General features: G+C 40.7%; 1 protein-coding gene across 3 annotated transcripts in view; it reads right to left on the reverse strand.

Annotated features, from left to right (window-relative positions):
• The window catches only part of Pde1c (phosphodiesterase 1C), a 454,206-nt gene that overhangs the window by 302,161 nt on the left and 138,140 nt on the right, over positions 1 to 13,905 (reverse strand). The window lies entirely within an intron of this gene.

The raw sequence follows: 13,905 nt of genomic DNA on the forward strand, positions 1-13,905 counted from the left end.
CAAAACCTAGGAAAGAAATCAGGAGTCATAGATGCAAACATCACCAACAGAATACAAGAGATAGAACAAAGAATCTCTGGGGCAGAAGATAACATAGATAACATTGACACAACAGTCAAGAAAACGCAAAAAGCAAAAAGCTCCTAACCCAAAACATCCAGGAAATCCAGGACACAATGAGAAGACCAAACCTAAGGATAATAGGTATAGAAAAGAGTGAAGATTCCCAACTTAAAGGGCCAGTAAATATCTTCAATAAAATTATAGAAGAAAACTTCCCTAACCTAAAGAAAGAGATGCCCATGAACATACAAGAAGCCTTCAGAACTCCAAATAGACTGGACCAGAAAAGAAATTCCTCCTGTCACATAATAATAAAAACTCCAAATGCACAAAACAAAGAAAGAATTTTAAAAGCAGTAAGGGAAAAAAGCAAGTAACATATAAAGGCAGGCCTATCAGAATTACAGCAGTCTTCTCACCAGAGACTATGAAAGCTAGAAGATCCTGGACAGATGTCATACAAACCCTACAAGAACACAAATGCCAACCAAGGCTACTATACCCAGCAAAACTCTCAATTACCATAGATGGAGAAAACAAGATATTCCATGACAAAACAAAATTTACACAATATCTTTCCACAAATCCAGCCCTACAAAGGATGGAAAACATCAATATAAGGAGCAAAACAACACCTCAGAAGAAGCAAAAAAGTAATCTTTCAACAAATCTAATTCCACCTCTTACAACAAAAACAACAGGAAGTGACAATTACCTTTTCTTAATATCTTAATATGAAAATTAATATTGCCAACATATCCTAATCGATTGAAACCCAATAGTATCAGGAATTAGAAATCTGTTGATTGTCATCCAATGGTCTCTCTAATTAGGTAATTGGAGAAATAGGTCCAATATTGTACAATCTTTATACACTTTCAGCTTGTTTGTTTGTGATAGTGTCTGGCTGTGTACAACATAAGGATCTTGAAATCTTGATACTCCTATCTCAGCCTCTCTATTAGTAGTACTGTTTATTTCACGTTTTTACACTATGGTTTTTATACTATGGTTTTCAGAACAGCTTATATATTTCAAAAGTATTTATATACCCAAAAGAAACATGGACGATAAACTAGGGAGGTGGCTTGTAAGAGAACAACAAAGTGAGACTGAATGCTTTGCTTGACATTTGTAACACTTGTATCAAGTTTGAAGAAGAAGACTTTATAAGTTACTCTTTCTCTGAGATGAATGCTTTTCCAAATTATCACAGCTAATGAACCAAATTCTTACCCTCACCTAATGTCTGTGCCAGCCTCCAAGCAGAACCATTGTTCATTGAAACAGTTGGTGAATGACTTTATAAATAGACCATCTTAATATATACAGCATTTTTTAAATGAATGTAACCTGTTCTCTGTGGGTGGATAATCAAGTCACTCACTCAAGTCAAATAGCTTTGACCATAGCAGGAAGTCTGTACCCAAAAATTCTGCAATGAGAGAGAGAGAGAGAGAGAGAGAGAGAGAGAGAGAGAGAGAGAGAGAGATGAAATGTCCATCCATCTTTGCTCTGAAACTGGCATCATATGACTCAAATCTGACCATCAACCTGTGAACATGTAGAAAGGACACATACCACACCACTTTTTGGTCTAGTCTCTAAAGCATTTCTCACCTTCTATATCTCTCTTCTCATATTCTCAAGATGCAGTTAAGGCCTCCAAGATGTCAGAGCCAATTTCAGAAGTCACTCAGATTCCTGAGTCCCTGCTTACAAGCAGCCATGGAGAAAAGAAGCTCAAGCTACAGGAATGGTGAGAGGATGGATGGATTGATGATGATGATGATGTAGGAGGAGAAAGATAAGTAGATGGATGTATAGATAGACAGATAGACAGACAGACAGATAGATAGATAGATAGATAGATAGATAGATAGATAGATAGATAGACAGACAGACAGACAGACACACACACACACATACACACACAGATAGATACTCATAAGATCAACATACTCTATGTAGTGAGAGCTGTGAGGTCAGTTTAAGTGGACATCCTCAGGAAGCAGGTAACATTAGCATTTGGTTTCAAAAGCTGACAGCTTTTATAGCTTCACAGATAGGAAGTGAATGTTCCCAGTATAAGCATCTCCCTACAAGAACGATCCAGATTGTGGGATATAGTCAACAGCAGGATCAGCACCTAATCCTACACTCCTACATACAAAAAAGCAGTACAAGTGTTGAAAACAGAGGGTGAGTAAGTGAGAGCGGAGAGCATCCTGAGGAAGACAGTTTTAAAGACTTATTTTGTTTCTTCATGTGCATGTGTGTCCATGTGTCCATGTGCATGTGCGTGTGTGTGTACCTGTCTTTCTGTCTGTCTGTCTGTCTGTCTGTCTGCATGCTGTCAGAGTCCAGAAGAGGACTTCAGACTGGGGCTAGACATACTAATGATTAAAATCTGCCCAACATGTGTGCTAGTGGGGACCAAATGCAGGTTCTGGAATATTAGTAAACTCTCTTACCTCCTGAGCCATCTCTCTAACTTCTCTTAAGTGAGGCTTTAAAAGCATACCTTGGGAGGTATAGCATCAAACTGTCCTCTAAATACCTGCCTGCATGCTCCTAAACAAAGTATTCAGCCCCAACTCAAAAAGCCTCTCTTTGCAGTGAATAAGTAGTCAATGCAGAGATGCATGGCTGTGCAAGATGCTGAGAGCAAGTGATGGCTGAGGATTCAGCCCTACATGTGTTAATTATTCTGCTTACTCTAAAGTTAGGGGAACATTGCAGAAGAGGGTCTGGAAAGGGATGTAAGACTAGGAAAACAAGATAAAGGACAGAAAAAGCCTATCCTCTAGATGTGACAGAGACACAGCCGTCACAAATTCATAGCAACTTCGGTTACTTACACAAGGACTACACACAGCTAGTCCTGTTAAGTCATTCATGAATGGGAAAGGGTCCATAGTGTCTTTCTTATTTCTGAACTATTGGTTACCAACAGACTCTGGGAGATGGAGAGGTACTGTCTTTAGTTTTATACTGACAGACTCTAGGAGATACAACAGGAAAGAGATTGGTAGGTAAAGGTGAGTAGATAAGTGAAAGGGGAAATAAGAGAATATCGGGTGACAGCAGTAAGAATGTATTATATACATTATGAAATTGTCAAAGTACAAATTTAATTAATAAAAATTTAAGTGGGAAAAAAAAGCCTGACATACCTTGAGTATCTGTGGTTTGTAAGCAAGGATGACAGGTCAGAGCTGAACTTTAGAGTTATTCTAACCTGACATGAAGGATAAGTGTAGGAAACCTAGAAGATCGATGGCAATCAAGCCAATGCTCTGTCTTAGAGAGTGGCTGCAGGGCGGACATGCTATCTACTCTGAGAGATGCATTGTTACTGATCGTGGCTTGGTGGGACTCAGAAGAAATCACGGCTGGAGGCTTTTTCCTACCATTCCCATGTGATACGCTAAGTCCTTCCTGTCTAGGGACTACCAGACATTTTGCAGCAGTGAAAGCACAAGCAGTTCTGGGAAAATATTAAATAGGTTTAATGTATTGTTCAGTGAATTAGTCCCATCCTCTATCCACTGTCCAAACTTATGACACATTTAAACAGTGAAACATACATTTTTTTATTTCTTTCTTAATCTCCTTCCTTACTTTATTACTTCTCTTTTTCTGCCCAGTTGAGACAATGGATATTTATTGTCTATACAGAAACTGTGCAACATGTTAGATCTATATACTTAAATAAGAAAGTAGCTGGCCATGATGGTATACGCTCAGGAGGCAGAGGCAGGCAGATCTCTGTGAGTTCAAAGACACCCTGGTCTCTATAGAGAGTTCCAGTCTAGTCAGAGCTACATGTAAGACCCTGTCCACAAGAAATGAGAAGAAAAGGAGCGGGGATCTGAAATAGTCTTTTGAACTGTAAGACACAGTATGATGAGGTTTGTGACTCTGAACTGCAGGAACAGAGAGGAGCAGCATTCTGTCCGAGTAGGGTGGAGAGGTACTAGGTAACTTACCTAGGCTTAGGTCAATAGATGAAACATGTCTGGGTTGAGAGGCAGAGATGTACATTCTATACTGCAAATATAAAAACACAAACATGAAGAACTTACAATAATTGGGGGATGCTAAAAAGTCCATTATTAGTCAGAGGTCTTGGTTCAAAGTGACAAATGTGAACCCACACTGACTTAAGAGAGACAGAAAAACACACTGTCTCATAAAACCAAGTTTCAGCTCCAAGTAAATCCAGGAAGTCAAGTAATGGCAGCAAGACTGTGTCTGTCTCCCAGGGCTCCCCACTTCTGTGTTAGCTTCACAGGGAGTAGGTTTTTCCCAGCCATGTAACAGGACCCTAGTGACACCGTGTGTACATCCTACCTACTTGGCAACCTCACTGGAAACCCAGCACTTCTTTCTCAGTCACTGCTATAAAACTACAGGCTGCTTCTGATTGGCCCAGATGAAAGTGTCTGCCCATCTGCAACCAGTCACCATGGCTGGAAGAATTCCATACTTCTACTGGATGCAGGATGAGACCTGAGGGATGGGGCTGTGGCCAACCTCACCCAAGTCCCATGGGGTAGAAGTAAGTGAACCACACTTCTCCAAATGGAAGCCAGGCTGTTGTTAACATATAAAAGAAGTATGTAGGAAATAAATGTCTGGAGAAAAATAATTGGGTGGGAGTGATAGAACAGATGAAGGATAGAATATAATGACGGGGTGAGGGGGATCCTAGATACTAGCTTCTTAATCTCTTTAAAAGCTGCTCAAAGAAGCATGGATTTCCTTCTTCTGTGCCCTGGATTTCAAGGTTTTTCCTACACTGTAAATGATGAATGACAGTGTACATAGGATTACACAGTGTTATTCACCACTGTCTGTCCTAACCTCCCACACTAGACAGCAATGAGCACAGTGAACATCGCTCTAATTGGGTTTTAAAGAGTAAAACAAAATGAGAATAAATTATTCACAGACTTCTGCTCTCTAATTATTAGGAGTAACAAATCATTTCAATTCTACACTGCCTCTCAATGTCTCTGCTGGTAACAGATGTTACAGGCAATGGGGAGCCACTGACGGTTTTTTAAATAGAAGAATCTGTTTTTTAAAAATAAAGATAACCCGTGGCAATGATGTGTAGTTGAAATGGACAAGGGCATTCTAGAGGCAGAAAGGTCAGTGAGGAGGCTGTTGCAGAGGATGTCAAGGACCTAAATGATAGCTGGAGAGAGTGGCTATAGGGAGATAATTACAGAGGCATCACATGGGCAGGGACTGCTTACTGAGTTACAACAACAGTGATGCTTAGGTTTAGCCAACAGTTTCCAAAACATCCATTCTCAGCCCCTCTCCCAACTCAACTGTTTCCATTCCCTACACACTCCAAGATGATGAGAGAATCAGAGATGAGTGCTCCATCTAAGCAGTTTCTGTAAATTCAAAGGAGTGCTTCTTCATATCTGTTTATTGATTGTACTTGAAAGTATATTTCAAAAAGCCTATGATAAGAATTATAGATCAAATGGTTTATGATGATAATTATCCATCATTTATGTTCTGGTCCTGTGGGCATTATCACTACACTTACTGTAATTATAACAGAATTATTATACTATTACTAATAGCTTCACACCAGTGACTTCCATTTAGTAGCACTTTCTCCTAGATCCTTTCATTCTATTTTCACAATAATTCTGATATCAGTATCACTGCCCCATTTACAAATTACATCAAGACTGAACTGTCCCAACAGTTTATACAACATAAGCATAGCAGAGGCTGGATTGAAACTACAGGCTTCTGATCACTAGTACCAGAGTGTTTCCATTTTTGTTTTAGTGACCTCTACTTGCAATGATAGACATCCAGGTCTTCAGTGTAAGAACTGGTTTGTCATCCAGCTTACACATAATAACTAATGCTGAAGCAAGTAAGCTGTGTGCTTGGTCACATATGACAGGGTCTTCATTCTTCATTCTGCTTCTTAGTGGGGAGTAGATCGAAGCACAAATGACAGAAGTTTGAAGGCACATGACGGAGATTTCATTCTTGTCTCTACAACTTATTTGTTTGCTTGTTTGTTTGTTTAGTTTGTTTAGAGGGAGGGTCTCATTGTGTAATCCTTAATGGTCTCCAAGGTGGACCTTATAGAAATCCACCTGCCTCTGCCTCCCAAGTGCTGGGATTAAAGGCATGAGCTGCCAAGTCCGGCCTCTGCAGGTTCTTAACTAGGTATCCTTGAACAAATCGTGTAATGATATTCCCTCTGACATTTTGATAGTGAAGAGGTAGGTTTTGTTTGGGATCATGAGGTTGTTTATGAATCACTATTCTTTTATGTAGCATAGTTTTCTGGAAGGTAGGTGTCCTTTGAGCCAAAGTTTTTCTATTATCTACCCTTAGGATGCTATGTTAAAGTATCTATATGCACAGAGAGTTTAATCATAGCATATTGGATAAGCAGGAAAAAGAACAAACTAAATGTCCAACAACAGTAATGGGTGAAATTAAAGTCACAAAAAACACACACACACAATGTGGCAACCTGGAACAATACTCAAGATTCACTGAAGATTTTATTTTTTATTTCATTTTTTATTTTTATTTTTATTATTAATCACCCCATTTGTTTACATCTCAAATGATATCCCACTTCCCAGTTACTCCTCTTCCACCCCCACCCCACATTTTCCCTCCTTACTCCCTTTTGCCTGTATGAGAGTACTCTCCCACCCACCTACACTCTCCTACTCCACTGTTCCAGCATCCCCCGACTCTAGGGCATGAAATCTCCCCAGGACCAAAGGCTTCCCCTCCCATTGCTGTCAGGCAAGACCATCTTCTGGAGCCATGAATCCTTCTAGAAACACTTCTTGGTTGGTAGTCTAGTCTCTAGGAGAACTGGGTGATCAGGCCAGCCAATGTTGTTCTTCCAGTAGGGTTGCAATCCCCTCTGCTCCTCCAGTCCTTCTGCCAGCTCCCCCACTACGTTCCCTGAGTTCAGTCTGATGGTTGGCTCAAAGCATCCGCATCTTCATTGGTCAGTTGCTGGCCTGACTTCCCCCAGGAACTGTCAGACTTGGTTCCTGTCAGCAAGCACCTTTTGACCATGGCAACAGTGTTGGGTTTGGTGTGCAGACATGATGGATCCTCAGCTGTGGCAGTTCCCTGTTGGCCCTTCCTTCAGTCTCTGTTCCATTTTTTGTCCTTGTTCTTCCTTTGGACAGGAACATTTCTGGGTTAAAAAACTTTGAGATGGGTGGGTGGCTCCATCCCTCAGCCAGGGGCTGTGTCTATTACTGGAGGTGGTCTCCACAGGTTCTATCTCCCCGTCTCTGCACATTACAGCTAAAGTCAATCCCATTGGGTCCTGGGAGCTTCACATTTCTCTGGTGTCTGGGACTCTCCACACTGAAGATTTTAATCTTCAGTAAAAATGTTTGGATCCAATGTCTTCATACCATAATTAAAAGAATAGGTATAGATGGTAAAACTCCAAGAAAAAGGCCAGAATGACAGCAGAGGTCATAGGTGGGACATTTTCTCAATTTATCAAGTGTTCTACAAAGGTAATAATATTGTTTTATAGCAAAATACCATTTTGAAAAAGATAAACAAAAGGACTTGTGAAGCAAGGCTTCAGCAGACCCACAGAGTGACAAGATGTGGCAGCCATTAAATAGTAAGTAAAAATAGTCAGTGCCTCACAGGCTTTTGGAAGTATACACATAGCACATTCTCAAAAGAAAACGTAATTTGCCTGCATTCTGTTGAATTGGCTTTTGGAGAAAAGTGACATAAGGGACATTTGGTAACACTTCAGATATCTAAAACAGTATGGACATATGGCATCTCAAGAGGTGGGAGAGTCATCCGTGTGTGACCTTTTGAAAACTCCAGACACCTGCCCTAGATATACTGTGCTCTTTGAGGAGCGGGCAGTGGGTTCTGAATCTGGTGATTATGGTTAAGAAAGGCTTTTGGGGTCCTTTAAAGAATATCACCTAGTAACAGTAGGGCATATCATGGTGATGTGGAATATAAGAGGAAGGAAAGCCAGAGCAGGCCAAAGGAGAACCTGGTACAGGCCTCAGTACTGCCACATAACAGCTGGGTCAAAGAATCTTGTAAGACACACAAGCTGAGATTCAGCAGGATACTGGTTGAAGTGCTCATGAGTTTGTTGCACAGCCCCAGGTTAGAACCACTGAAATAGAAGGGCAATAATGAATCTGAATGGACAGATACCACAAGGTATAGTCAAAGACAAAGTTTCTAAATGGAGAAAGACAAATTACATTCACTGCTAATTGTATAAGTATAATCGCTCTCTTTCTCTCCCTCTCCCCCTCTGTCTCTCTCTCTGTCTCTCTCTCTCTGTCTCTGTCTCTGTCTCTCTCTCTCTCTGTCTCTCTCTCTCTGTGTGTGTGTGTGTGTGTGTGTACGTCTCCCTTTGCAAAGCCAAACTTAATCAATTTAGTGGCAAAAACTTCAATTAATGGAGATGAGGCACTACACTGACTTTATTTTTTCATCTTTTAGTGAAGTGATTGTAACCACTCTTTTTTGTGTCCCCATATTTCACACTGTGACCAGTAGTTTCAGCATTGCAGAGAAAGGTCTCTTGTCAGCAGGGTGTGCACAGAAGGTCCACAAGTAGAAGACAGGAGCTCACCGCTGGTAGCAATACACCGTTACTCCTTAACTCTCCGTCCACACAGCTGAATCTACATCCTAGGCTAATAGCATGGGGATGCTGGGCAGTAAGGTGCTCAGGCCAATGACACCCTGCCACCATTGCTACAGTGACACTGGGATCCCAGAAATGATAGGAGACAAGGCAAGCAGATTTATCCTGGCACCTATCATTAGATGGGGTTGTAAGAAAGAAGGTAGGAAGCAAGATCCCCAAATGAAGATCTAGATCATAACAAAAATAAAACCATAACACTAAACAAATGCCTTTATGTGCCACCAGGGAGACAATGTGATCCCATGGCTAAGCAGGGTTCTAGGGCCAAAACTCCCTGGCTCTGCATCCAAGATTAATGAGTAGCATGATCCTAGAGAAGAAAATGTCTTTGTGCTTCATTACCTACTAGAAGAAGTTATAAAGACTAAAAAGCTTGTTATAATATAAAAAAAAAATACAAGGAGGAAAATAATTAACCCTCAATCCAAGTCAAGTCAGCTGGCACTACCGTCCTATGTAATGTATAGGTCATGGGTTAAGATGAAAAGGATAGGAGAGAGATACAAAGAATAGGTCAGTGGTACTGGGATTTGCTCATTGTTGAGGAGCACCTAAATATAGATGTCTAGTCAGAGTAAAGCTAGTTTCTCACACAACACTGATTCCAGATGCACATCCTTATTTCCAAGAAAATGAAGCAGGATGCTGGTGCTAAATCACATGGCCTATGAGTTACACAGCACCTGCCAAAGCTACACATAGTACCCATACTTCACCCAAGCCATATGTGGTATCCACACTCACCAAATCCACTAATCGTACCTACACTCACCAAAGCCACACATGGTACCCACATGCAGTACCCACACTCAACCAAGCCATATGTGGTATCCACACTCACCAAATGGTACCCATACTCACCCAAGCCACTAATGGTACCTACACTCACCAAAGCCACACATGGTACCCACACTAATTAAAGAGCCACATGTGGTATCCACACCCAACCAAGCCACATGTGGTACCCACACTCATCAAAGATACTTGCCTCCCTCTTCTTGGTCTCTCTTTATATAAAGTATATATATTTTAAAAATAGTCTCCAAGAATACTAAATAAACAAAACAGTGAGAAAAGAAAAGCCCAAAGTCTATACTGATACTAAAATGAAGAGAAGAAGAAGCCAAATGTCCTTTAGTAACTAGAGAATGAATAGACAAAAAGGTAGAAATTGACATGGATTCCAAGAGATTTCATCAGTTAGTGCTAGAACTCTTGTGTACTTTTATTGAGAAAAAGTGTTAGAGTATCAAAGTACTCCTCAATGATAATTTAGTTATGAATGAGAGAAGGTCATGAACAAATGGTGAAGATGCGTTAATCAAGCAGTTGAGGTTGAAGTCACTTTCTTGAGTAACAGGGCAAACAACTACTTCCCACCACGTACTATGCTAACACACACACAGCATCATATATGCAGGATTCCTGACTAAAGGGATGACCATAACCAGGCAAACCAACCTGAGGAATATTCCATATGAAGAGCGTTATGGACAAGAAACATATAGGTAGGTTGCCTCAAACTATCAGTGTCATGGCGCTGGAGCAATGCCTCAGCAGTTAAGAACACTTTCTGCTCTCTTTAGAGGACCTGAATTCAATTACCAGCACTGAATCAGGTGGCTCACAACCATGTATACTCAACTGCACCTACTTACATACAGATAGGAACATACAGATAATTAAATAATTAAACTATTATAATGTCAGCATCATGAGAAACAAAGGAAAGATGAACACCTGTTTACAGGACTAAAGAGACACAACTGAGGTGATGGACACATCTAGAAGGAAACCTAGATCAAAGAAAAGCAGGATTGATTTAAAAGATATCACTCGGGTATTTGGTGAAATACACATAGAGGATCTATGTGTAATATATGTGAAATATACATAAGAGGATTTAAAATTATATCAACAGTGAGGCTACTGATTATGCAAGTTTCCTCTAAGATATTATTATTTTTTTCTGAAGAGATAAAGTTAAAACTGAAAGGTCATACTCTCTACATCCTAGGATCATGTGTTTCTGGAGCCAGAGACAGATGGACAAAGACGATAGATCTAAAGCAAACAATAGATGACATAAGGTGGCTCCAAGAGGAACATAGACCATAGTTGATTTCATCAGTCTTGCAGTGTTCATAGAATTTTAAATATTGCCAAAAAATTTTTTTGAAAAACAAATACAGAAGTATTTCTTATATACAGGTTAACCCAGGGTTAAATTTTATCACTAGATGACACACTACCCTAGGAGATTCAGCAACACATGGAACAGATCTCAGACTGGGGCACAGACAATGCAAGCTCCTGTCAATCTTCTTGGCTGCCTACCATCACTAGAGAATGAGATCATATTACGGAAGGCCCATCATACCTTGGCTGTAAGCTATGGAGAAAAGAAACTGGCACTGAGTTGGAAATTCTTTGCAGGCTGGCTGGCAGTAAAGGACCAGAGGGTGCTGAGCGGGCTGCTTAAGGAGAAAAGAAACTATCAGTCTTGTCCATTCAAGCAGTGAACTCTATGAACAAGAAATCCAATCTTCCAGGCAAGATATCTGCACAATAGTGGCTTGATTGTGGTAGGGGTAACCAACTATTTTCTGCTACTCTATGGGGAAGGTGAGGATGACCCATGCTTGTTGATGTTGGCCAAACCACCAGGTGAAGTCTGGGGAGGTTATGGGCCCAAGCAGAGAGCTTATTACTAATGCTGAACAAAATTGACAAAGCCACAAACTGCCCTACAAATATTTGTGTTTATACCCATAGACAATAGTTGCTCCAGTGTTAGTCAGAGAAGCCTTGACTAACCACCTTCTGGAGGTGAATGAAGCAATTCACAGACACACAATGCAAAAACCAAGTAGTGACTGTGGGCCCAGCCCTGCACAGAACATACATATATATAACCCTCTCTAAGGCTCAGAGAACATTGCAGAAGGAGGGCCAGGCAGTATGTCTTGAGTGTGTACTCACTGCTGAACCCACAAGGCTCCAACAAATAGATGGTCACAGAGGCAGCTAGGTCACTCTCAGGGGATCATGAAACAGAAGGGATAGTCATAAACATGAGGGGGAAGGGAGCTAACAAGGGAGTAGGGGTAGGGTTGAGAGTAGATGGTCTGTGTTGCAGACATGTGCAAAAGGTGCAAAAGTTTTTAAAAATTAAATTCACTTTTTTTTAAAAAAAGAGCAAATCATTATACAAATGCATAATTAAGCAATTATAACTCACTACCCCACACATACTGTTCTTATTCAAAACCTGAGCTGTTTCCATTAAATGAGAACAACGGGATAATCTACAGTTACAGTCTTGGTTCTTTAGGCCAAGGTGGCTGTCTGAGTCACAGCTTCTTCTTTGTTCCTTCAGAAAGTGCACAACTCACTCCTTGGAGATGTTTATGTATGTCTGCCTTCAAGTACTTAATCCTTCCTTCCTGAGCTTAGGTTATGAGCACTATCTAAACAGACATGTACGTCTGCAGCTCTGCCACAAGCAGCAGAGCTCTAACCTAGTACTCCTGAAGCTTAAAGACTATTTACCCTTCCAAATCCACTTTTTGCCACATTTAACAGTAATCAATAGCATAACAGGGTAAGTGTAACAAGGAGGTCTAGGTGATGACTATTAACTACCACTGCATTTAGGAGAAATTCAAACGATGAACTCTGCTCCAATCTATGGATGGATACCACTGGTTTCTACCTAAATCCATCTCTGCATCTCCTCTAGGTACCATGTAATTGATAGAATGATCCTGGATCATTCTGTATCATTCTCTATCTCCATTGGTGCCTAGGAAACCTTTATTTTGAGGCTATGTGGATAGGATAAATTTAACTCCCAAGTCTGTAGCCTGGGAAGAATTACAGTCTCCTTTCTGCCTCTCCAATGATCTCAAAGAACATCTCAAAGATGTTTATCCATGGAATAAAACTGGAATTCCTTTGCTGCACGAATCCCTCAAAGCTTAATCCAGAAACCTTGACCAGGGATGGCAAGGGAATGAATAAAACAACTGTTGACACTAAACAAACAACAAACACATGGACATAGAAAAGCCAGAGTCAGGTGGACTATGCCTACTCTGATGGAGACACACCACCTAATACAACACACTGGAAACTCCGATGTTATTATATACAGCACTGTGGACAGGAATAGCTGGTCTTGGTAAGAAGTATCTATAGGTGAACAGAACCACACTATAAACATCTGGGAGGAGGAAGCTACCATTGCTAGTTTTTTAATACACCACTCACTTGTTCCCACTCACAACTTCAAGGAAGGCTTTGCCCTCTCCTGAGCCTCACCCATGAAAACTTTTCCATTCGTGTGTGGCTGAGGAAATGGGAGCCTTTGACACAGCTGTGTCAGCAATATACATTCAAGATTTCCCTCACTCAGGCTTCCTCTGTTCTCTACACTCTTTCCCTGGTAACACAAAGCCCTGCTTACCTTGCTTACTTTACCCTCTCTTTGGCTGTCCCTAGACTTTATTGGCCTCCCTTTTCTATACCTTAGACACAAGCCCAACAGCTCCTTTAACCTATACCATTTTCCTGACTGTGTCCCAAACTATTTTTCTTGCTCTACCATTTATGATAATCCAGAGTGGACTCATCCATGGATCAACCAAGGGCAATTCATAGGTGTGTTCACAGATCCACATGAGGCTGGGACAGTAGGGCACACACTGACACTAGTTCAGTTCACTGACTGTATCTCCTGTACCAAGACAGGATGCCATTGTGGAGGAGGGGAAAATCACAATTGGTATAGAAAGGCCCTAAGAGGGATCCTGCTTTTTTCTTCTAGTTAGTCAAACAGCTTGCTATAATGCTGTTGGAACTAGCATTTCTATTACATAAAGCATTTGGTCACATTATTACAAGGTTAACAACCTGACTACATCTCCTGATGCAGAGGACAAACTTCAATAGTCAGTCAAGTGATAGCCACATTTTCATTTCACAGGACACAGATTTAAAGGAGTTTATTTTCTTCATTAAGAAACCTCAATTTCAGCACATATACACATACAAAAAAAAAAGATACAGAAAGCTATTAGCACTAACATATGGTATTTCTGAGA

This window comes from Mastomys coucha, unplaced genomic scaffold (assembly GCF_008632895.1).
Source record: "Mastomys coucha isolate ucsf_1 unplaced genomic scaffold, UCSF_Mcou_1 pScaffold20, whole genome shotgun sequence".
Classification (NCBI taxonomy): domain Eukaryota; kingdom Metazoa; phylum Chordata; class Mammalia; order Rodentia; family Muridae; genus Mastomys; species Mastomys coucha.